Source organism: Lactuca saligna, chromosome 5 (assembly GCF_052625555.1).
Source record: "Lactuca saligna cultivar CGN05327 chromosome 5, ASM5262555v1, whole genome shotgun sequence".
NCBI classification, from domain to species: Eukaryota; Viridiplantae; Streptophyta; class Magnoliopsida; order Asterales; family Asteraceae; genus Lactuca; species Lactuca saligna.
Window position 1 is genome coordinate 171,512,051 of NC_136421.1, and position 11,005 is coordinate 171,523,055.

Genomic DNA, 11,005 nt, shown 5'->3' on the forward strand with positions numbered 1-11,005 from the left:
AATGTCGTGCATGATGTTGAAATAAATTTTCCATGTCTTCATCATCAATTTAATATGTGGTTTTGCTTTCAAACCTGAGTTAAGAATACTTACATAGTAATTTTTGCATCGCCTTCAAATAACAAAGTTTGAATCCATTGTAGACACCACCATACTTTCTAGATATATGTAACTCCAACTATGTATCAATCAACTTTCCATTTTTGTTTTTATGAGGGTGTGACAAACAACCACCAATGTACGTTTTGAATACATGTAACTCTAACTTTCTGTCTTCAAATAATCGGGTTTGAATCCATTGTTGGGACCAAACGCCCCCTCAGAAAAACAAAAGCAGAAAGTTGATTGATGCATTGTTGGAGTTACATGTATCTGGAATGTATGGTGGTGCTGACAACATATTCAAACCCGATTATTTGAAGGCGATGCAAACATTACTATATGTAAGTCTTCCTAACTCGGGTTTAAAAGTAGAACCTCATATTAAATTGAGGATGAATACATGGTAAAACCATTTCAACATCATGCACGACATGGTATATAAAACAAAACGAGTGGATTCGGTTGGGATACAGTGAAATGTGGTGTCATCGCTATAAAGGTACTATAATGATTATGTTTTTAGTATTTTTAGCAACATTAAAACACCTTGTAAATTAATAGTAACACATTAGTTCCTTTCTTATAGAGTTAAAAAGGTGTTGCGTGTTTTTGCGATAAACCATTTCCCCAATCTATAACCTGTGTAAAATCTTCGGTAAAGATATAGCTATTGGTGATAAAGCTATTGATCTTGGACAAAAATATGTGATTAAAGAGACACAAAGAGACTCACATATTGACGTGGAAGGGTTGAAAAATATCGTTGATAGTAAATGTACTAGACCTAAAACTGATGATGCCGAAAGCTATTATAAGTTAACAAGAAAGATATGAATGAGACTTTCAAGGAGGTTAATGATAAACTTACTAAAACAACATACAATATAGGAATGCATGAAAATAAGGAAACATTTGATATGATAGATAAAGTTATCGAAAATATACAACACATGCCAAATTTTAATGTCAAACAACGCATTAAAGCGATTGACATGTTTAGAAAAGATCAATTCCACACCCGATCATTTTTTAAGATGACGAAAGAAGAAAAGATTTGTTACATGGAAATGATTGCTAATGGCTAAATATTATGATTATGTTATTTTAAGTTATGGTTTTAAATAGTTGTTACGACAATTAAATTTGATTTTTCGCACATCCTATATTGGACATAGTTTTTAAATAGTATGATTTTCGTATTTCTTTATGTTTGGATCTATTTGTAACTTATTCGTGTATATTAGAAATATGTTTTCCAATACAAGTTGTACATAAAATAATAATTGACAATAAAATAAACTATTTGGGAACAAGTAATGTTAAAATGAGAATTTATAAACATAAAAGATGCATATTTTGATAAATTAAGATGTACATCATAATGTATTTTTATAAAAACAATGTCATTTGAAAATGAATAAACAAAGCAGAAAAAACTTATTTCATTTCCTTGCTTTATACAACCAAACAAGAGAAATAATTCTCATAAATATTTCTCTAGTGAATGCTTGATTCTACTAAATAGTGAAATTAGTTCTATTTTCTAAGCTTAATTCTATTTCTTTGCATTTCTATTATGTGTTGCAATTCCATTTCCATGTACCAAACATTCCCATAGAGTTTGGTGTTTAAATCACTAGAAAGGATTTCGAAAGGTATCAATCTTCATCTATGCTCTTTATTTTGGGATTTTTAAGTTTTAAAATCTTCTTAGAATCTAAATTTATTTTGAACCATGTTATTACTAAACTTTAAATGATAGGTTCATGTTTAGAGTCCATAATCTAGCATCAAAATATCATTTCCAATCTTGATCCTCCATTTTAATGACTTTGAAGATTTTCCAAGCCCTAGATTGGAGAATCTATATATTCATTAATTATATATATATATATATATATATATATATATATATATATATAGTTTGGTTGATGATGTAATCTGGAATCATAGTTAATGGTCTCATTATACTTATGGCTTCAATCTATGAAACCGCTAACTCCATTTTTCATGTCAAGATTTTTCAAATTGCATTGAAGCTTCAAGGGAGTACTAAACTCGTAATTTGATTTGAATTGGTTTCTGATCCACTGAAACTTCAATTTCTATCACATATCAAGTCCAAATAATCAATTAGAATCAAATCATAAGGTAATGAAGAGATATTAGATATCAAGATCATGATTTGAAGCTAATGTAATTTCTATTGGAAATTAATTAAAGTTTTGAAACATGAATCCCCCAAGACCTTTATTTTAGTTGGAAGTGTTGGAAGTATACACATGGTCACAACAACTTCGTAACAAGGTTTTAAAAATCGGTTGAGGCGTATGCCTCAAGGCGCGCCTGGAATCAATGTGGTCAAAAACAAATAAAATGTGTCGCCTCTTAGGGTTAGAATGGTATGTACACCTCAGTCTAGTGATGCGGAAAAAATTATGTGATTTGAATCGAAGCGTATAAGCTGTACATAGTTTTTTTGAAGTATACACATTAGAAATCACATGACATCTTAATTTGACCTAATTTCTTATGGCCATTGTTTACTCTTCCTTCTTTTCTCATTTCTTATTTCTCCCTTGTTAACAAAATCGAACCTTTTCTTCCATTTGGGGTTTATAAGAAGTTGTTCTCCACTTTTGCACTAAAAACTGATGTCGTTGATCACTCTTCTTGTTGCTTACTTGTTTAGTTGCTGACTTGCTTCATTTCAGATTATTTGTTAAGTTATTAGACTTAGAATGGCTTCTAAAGGAGCACGAAAAAAATCAAGCATGGAGACATAGTAAAGAGATAGAAGTACCTAGAGAGGGTGGCAAAAAAATCTATAAATAGCTCAAGTGTAAAATTTATAGCAAGGTCATCAAAAGGGGTGAGGGGTAAAACGAATGAAGGAATATCTTGCTGGAACACACAAAGATGCTACACCTTGTATAAACGTGCCCAATGAATTAAAGGAATAAATACAAAATTATCTAAAAGCATTTTAAGATATGAAATTTGCTAATTAGCACAATTTTAAGGAAAATGTGGGGTGTAGATCATACTATATAAGCAATAGCATTATTAATGGTGCTACAAGTGAAAATTCATGTCATAGTGTTAGCACAAGGGGTGTTAGAGCCCCGATAGACCGATATATGGAGATTTCGATTGATGATGAGCAAGAGACATTACTGGTTGTGAAGATGACACCAGCAAAGGCTAAAGAACACCCCATTAGAATTTGCTTGGATATTGGGTGATCATTTTATGAGAATAGGATGTTATTTAATATTGCATTGAGTCTGGAATTTATAAATATGGTGCGTTCAATTGGTAATTATGGTCGTGACATAAAACCTCCTTCATCACACAAGTTTAGGACATGGATTTTAAATGAAGAAGTCAAAACAACCACTACATTTGTAGATGACATAATAGCTTACTTGGAGGCAAACAAGGGCTTCTTTGTTATCAGATGGCTGGTCTAATATAAGAAACAGAAGCCTCATAAACTTTCTTGCCAACAATCAATATGGTATAATATTTTTGAAAACTGTTGATGCATTTGACTGCATAAAAAATGCACAGAAGTTGTTTGAGTTACTTGAAGATGTTATTGAGGAAAGCGGTGAAGATATTGTAATTCATGTGATCACAGATAATGCAAGTGCATACAAAGTCGTGGGTACCTTGTTGATGGAAAAGCTAAAACATTTATATTAGACTCTGTATGCTGGCAATTGCATCGATTTGATGCTAGAGAAGATTGGGGGGGTTGCCACAAAAAAATCCTTTACTTAAAACCAAAAAAGTAAGCAATTTTATTCATAACCATCACTGGGTTTTGATCTTAGCAAGAAAGTTTGCAAAGAAAAATCTTCTTCAACTAGCTTCAATCTGATATGCAGCTGGATTTTTCGACATTAGAAAGCATGTACGAGTTAAAACAACCATTACAATATATGTTCGTTTCAAGTGAGTGGATAAATTCTGCTTGGTCCAAGAAGTCGGATGGAATAGCTATCAAGAAGATTGTCATGGATGAATTTCATTTTTGGCCTACCGTGGTTTACTCAATTAAAACCACAAAGCCTATGGTCTATGTTTTAAGACTTGTTAATGGTGAATTGAACTAGCAATGCCTTATATTTATGGTACAATGGATGAATGCCAATATTTTTGATGGGGATGTGGCTTCTTACAAGGAAATATAGGACATTATTGATGAAAAATAGGAGAATCAAATGCATCGTGACTTGTATGAAGCGAATTATTTCTTAAATATGCGCTATAAGTGGAGTCCCAATGTTTCCTGGCATCCCGAGATAAAAATAGAGTTGTATAGGAGCATGGAAAGACTCTTGGGTCGAATAGTGAAAAAGTTGATTCACAACTCGATGACTTTAAGTACAAGAGATAGTTATTTGGATATAATGCTTCTTTGACATCATACCTTAAACGGCCTCCTGGTATATCCTAAAATTATAATTAGATATACATTTTTTCATCATTATTAAATAATATACTAATTTGTTTTCTCGTAGTTGAATGGAGGGATAAATTTGGAGAGAGTATGCTCGATCTCATGATGTTTTCAAGAAAAATATTGGGTCTAACTTGTTCTGCTTCAGCTTGCAAACGGAATTGGAGTACTTTTAATCAAGTACATACAAAGCGAAGGAACCGATTAAGTCTTATGATGAGAGTACCAGGCTGGAACATGGATAACCACAACCACCCTCTCATGGTCGTCCAGTGGTCGCAACAAGAGGGGTATGACTGCCCTATATGGTGGTTTGAAGTTATATATACAACTAAATAGATTGTAAACAAAGTATAAGATGTAATTAGCGATTTATATCATTGAAGACTTAGGGCTGAAACACAAGGTACACACCCACCCATAGCCACCCCACGATGGACTATGGTAGTGAAACAGTGAGCACCGGCAGTCAAGGCTTCTGGTGACGGTGGTAGCGATAATTGGTGGCAAACGGTGTCCCAAACACATACACGCATACTTAAAATTAATCTAGGGGAACAAAAGGCTGGAAGGAACACACCACATACCACCCTAGCACAGTGGCCCTGTGGCGGCAGCATGGTAGTTTTCCGGCAGTGATGGCTGCCGGCACTGGTGTACTGTGGCAGAAAAGAAAAGGAAGAAAAAGAGAAGAGGATATGAAAGATGAAGAAAAGGGTATACCTACTTCAACAACGTTTCACACCTAGCTCCTCCCTATTTTCCGGTAGAAACACTGGCGACGACCTCCTCCTTCTTCACCAGCAGCCTAACTTTCCCTCGGTGGTACTTCCTAGGCCGCAAGTCTCAATAGGAAAGAAAGTAGGGTTGGGCTTATTAACCTTATATATATATATATATATATATATATATATATATATATATATATATATATATATATATATATATATATATATATATATACCCTTAAGGGTATATAAGCTTCGATACCCAAACTCACTATACTACATCGTTTTGTATCATATATATACATTGTAATTATCCAATGTTTTTATAATTCAACTTCTAACTTGATTTACTACAAGATTTTTATCAATTTCACATTTATATTCCTCTTACATAATTTTCATTTTCAACTATAATATGTATAGCCTAGTAGGTTTTCGGCAAAAACATGTGATGTAAGAGGAAGATAATAATGAAATTTCGAAAATTTTGAAAGTAAATCAAGTCAAGGGTGGAAGTTTAAGAACATTATAGTGAATATATTAAACAAAATGACGTATTATAATGAATTTGGGTACCTAAGCTTATATACCCTTAAGGGTATATTCACTTTTCCCATATATATATATATATATATATATATATATATATATATATATATATATATATATATATATATATATATATATCTTTACTATCTTATAAAAGAAATCTAACTATTTCTATAAATAGATTGATTATAATAATAATATTTTTTAAGACGTCCAAATGATGAAGCTGATAGTACAAGTAACCATTAATAAAATAATATTAAATTTTAACCAAATTTTGAATTCAAATATTTATCATCAAATCTCCTTATATTTCTCAGCAATTTGATATGGTTCCCTCAAATTCCGTATTCATTCAAATTTTGAACCCTTTTAGATATCCTTAAATTTAACATGTTGATTCAAATATCCCTCCAATCGCATATACCTCTTTGTTCCATCCTCTGCTATAAAGTCTACCGTCCAGGAACAAAAAATGACTTCATCTCCCAAATAACACCATAGTTTGATTATTTTGTCTTCGACATGTACTTTCTTTTGTAACATAATATTTTTATAAAGGAAACATATCATCGAAAGAATTTACATGCCCCGCCGCTTTGCGCGGGTACACTGCTAGTGTGTATATATATATATATATATATATATATATATATATATATATATATATATATATATATATATATATATATATATATATATATATATATATATATATAACCGTGGGCTGCAAACAAATTCACATCCAAAATAATTCCCGTCGCTATTTCATTTTAGCACCTCCACTTTACCATAATGACCGATTTAGTCCATCAAAACAATTTCTTGACAATTTCAGGTTTTAACTTTGACACTTTCAGCCCCTTTTTTTAAATCTGCTACATATAATAATAATAATATTATTATTATTATTATTATTATTATTATTATTATTATTATTATCATATTTTCTTTTTATTTCTTATTTATTTTATCTTTTTGCGAAAAGTAGGAAACAGAAAACATGCGTTACAATCTTTCTTCCTATGGTTGTAGTTGCAAATGGTTTATGAATTTGTGATCCTCTTTTGGACCCCCATAGTTTCGGTCCGGGTCCAGATCCGGATCCGGTTCCGATCTTTCAGTTATTTTTCTAAACAAGAACCGGTTGTAAATAAGGTGAAATTACTAATGATGATGCAATTCATAATTCTTGCATCTAGTTAACTTGCATTCCAATATATATATATATATATATATATATATATATATATATATATATATATATATATATATATATATATATATAATAATCAAGTTTCAGAAAAAAAAAATCAATAATCAAGTTTAAAAAAAAAACATAATATCCAAAAAACAAAAGCATTTCAATTACCGGTGGTGCATCATTAATAAAGTCATCTTCATAGTCTTACACTTGGAAAAATGACAGATTTGTGAATAATAACAATGTTTTATGGTTAACGTTCATAAAATATATTCATTGATGATTAAGTAATTTGATTTTATTACCGTAATTACTTTATGATTGAGAATAATAACAATGCAATAACTTTTTTTTTTTAAAGAGAACAATGCGGTAAGTTAATAACTACGTTATTGGCATACCATTCACATTGATTTGATCGGGCTTATCAAGTGTTGGCAGTTTGTATTGGCATGCATGTAGATGAATATAAATACATGTTAATCGATTAAAAAACTTTAATCGAAATAGTGTTTTGCTTGGTTTTTTATGATGTAATATAAAAAGTGGCATCTTAATTTGTGCTCTGCTTTTGTTTTTCTTGCAACAAAATGTTCCTTTCAATTTTTTGAACACCATATGTTTTCACATAGAGTCTTCATATGTTTTTCTCATACAAATTACAAAAGATTTATATATATATATATATATATATATATATATATATATATATATATATATATATATATATATATATATATATATATATATATATATATATATATATCAATTATTCAAATGTAGTTATTACAATTTTAGACCGACGATCCAAACAAAGTTTCAAATTGATTGTTTAGGTTAATTAGGAATAGACAGAATAGATTAGGAAGAATCACATAATATTTTCAATAATAGATTCGCATGGATTTTATCTTTTAAACTTTCAAACCAGTTCCGGTTTTTTGTCGAACCGAACCGGTTTTAAAACCGGGACCGATTTTGCTATAAGTAAAGAACCGCTAACCGAACCGGTTTATTAAATTGTGATGGGTTCCAGTATGGTTTCGGTTCCGACAATTCTAAAGTTCATCTGTAGTTTTATGGTACATTTTTCATCGGTGGTCAATCATATCTTTTTGCACTTAGATAGACAATATGATTTGTGTTAAGTTATTTTCAATTTCATGATTATGGATTGACTGGATCTAGCCATGTTTTATAAGAAATTTTATCACTTTTTTTTTTGTTCAAAAAATTGGATCCGCTTCGACTATGCAACTTGTCACCTTGGGTTGTGCGATGCGTAGTTTGACAAAAACATGCATCACCATTTTAAAAAGGCACGATGCACAATCTATTGTTGTGCGGCGCGTAGGTACTATTCACATAATCAAAGTTACTTTTATTTTTATTTTTTTATTTTTTTATTTTTTGTTTTAAGTGTGCATTGGTCACTATTTTTAATGTTTTAATGTTAAATTAACCATAAATAAGAAAAGAGTTTTTCTTTAGAAAATCAGTATTTTTACAAATATTGGTTATATCATTGTTTATTGTGTTATAATATAATTTTCAATTGATTTTAATGACATGGTTGTTCAGATGATGTATTGCATGTCAGATCATAGAAACATTTATATGTAAAACTTGCTTTCAATTTTATGGTTATTAGGTCATTTTGATAATCTAAAAAATTATCATCAAAGTTCAAAATAATTGCTGTTTTGAATTACATGGATCTAATAGCACCTTGCCACAGCTTGAACTATGATGTGTTGAATGTCGGTTTTGGGTTGTAGTTTTTGTGATCTATGTGTCACTTGGTTTTTTCAATTAGGTAATATGTATTTTCTTTTCAAATGAATTGCAATATTTTTGTTAGAAAAAATGTATTAGAATAGTAAAAATTGTAATAAATGAAGAACGAGGATACATGTTGAGGACCATGGAGAATTGGAGTCTGAAGGAGTTTAAGTGGGCATAAAGAGTCGGTGGTTGAATCGAGTGGGAGCATTCAAGTAGCCTTTATTTTTTCTTAGTTTGACCAAGTTTTTCTTATGTTGGCACATAGGAAAAACACATAGGATTGAGGTAGGTGTTACCGTTACATGTTTGTGTGAATGTTTCTTCGTTTTTTGGTTGATTAAAGTTGGAAACTTGAAATTGTTAAAAGTTAACAAAGAACATGAAGCTTTTATAAGAGTTTATAAAATTGGCTTTAATTGAATGGTTTACAAAAGAAACAGTTAAAATGTTTTAACTAAAAACATGTAAAAATAAAATTTCATTTTTATAAAACGTATATCTCATGACAACCATGAAAAAACACACATCTCTTTATAGTCTGTCATCATGGGAAACTTCGCAAACACGTCGAGTGGATTGTAGTTGAGGTGATGTGATACTCGCAATAACTCAAGCGTAACATAGGCTAGTATCACGTGGTTTTTGCATAATTGATTTACCATCCAAGTATTGGGTTTTCTAGGTTATAAAATACATGTAAGCAGAAAAACACTTAAGGAGTGTTTGGTTTAACTTTTGAGAGAGCAAAAGTCCTTTTAGGAAAAATTGCGAAAAGTCAGGTTTACCTGATTTTTTCAAAAAGTTCATTTTCCTTATATCCAAAAGTAGCTTTTACAAGATCTGTTGCTTTTACCAAACATCTTTTTGCTTTTTATCTTTTTCTAAAAGCTAAAAGATGTTTTAAAAGTAAAAAGATGTTTTAAAAGATAAAACAAACACCCCCTTAAACTCTTAAGTTCACATGCAACCTAGAAAACATCTATGTTTTCTCTACTGATAACAGTAAACTATGAATATCAAGAACCCTAAGGGAAGCCTACAATAATCGAAATTCATATAGGGTTAGGGTTTATATACCTTTTGATTACAATAGAAAATAATCAAATCAAATCCTCCTGAAGTTCCTTGGAAAGCAAGTACCAAAAGCTTGAGTAGCAAAAATGGCTTGTACCCAAAACCATAGTAATTAGAAGACTTAAGGAGAGAGGAGAGGGATAGTGAATTTTCGGCTCTTAGCTTGTGCAAGGGAGTCGACGAAAACAAGGCCCCAAGGGGTCCTATTTATAGTCGATACAAGAAGCCTTAGAAACCCTAATTTAAATATAATATTAATAGTTCAAATTAGGTAACTATCTAAATCCTCAATTATCCACAGGGATTGTTCTAGAAACTCTAAGAGGCTCCCCCAAAACCGTCCCCTCCTGGGAAGGTTCTGGAACCTCTCTTGTTCAATTATTAAACAATTACAACTTAATTCTCTGCACTTTTAATTAATTCCAAAATTAATTCCAATTAATTTATGATTAATTATTAATTAAATAATACTATTTCTAATTAATATATTAATCTCATAATATATTAACAAATTATTTATTGTTATTTATTAATCACATAATAATTCAATAAATCAACCTCTTTCTCTAAAATTCATTTTATCCAATTACTGGTTATGAGGGAAACCCAAAAAAGATCTTTCTTCTAATTCAAGAATATACCAATTTAGTTATTGGCTTAGACACCTTAATCCAATAGTCTCCCACTTGGATAAGTCTTTAACTATAATTTCAATTATAGACCTTGAATTAAACAACAAAGTGTGCATTCTAAAACCACTGCCAAACTCTGATTCAAATCAAACGTTGACCTAAAGATAAGTGATTGACTATTCCTTCGTTATTCATGATATCTTATGGATACGAGACATTAATTAAAGTTACCTCGGTCTGTTTGAAAGTTGACGTCATTGTAATTGCTCACTCTTATAAGAATGAATGATTTACCAAATCAATCCCCATTTATTTAATTAGTCTCTTTTGATCATAAAACTAATTCCAAACTAATTCTTGATCAATAGTAGTTAATTAATATGATTTCATATTAATATATGAGAACTTATAATATATTAATAAATCATAGATATCTTTTTCTCACAAATGTCTATCAAAACTA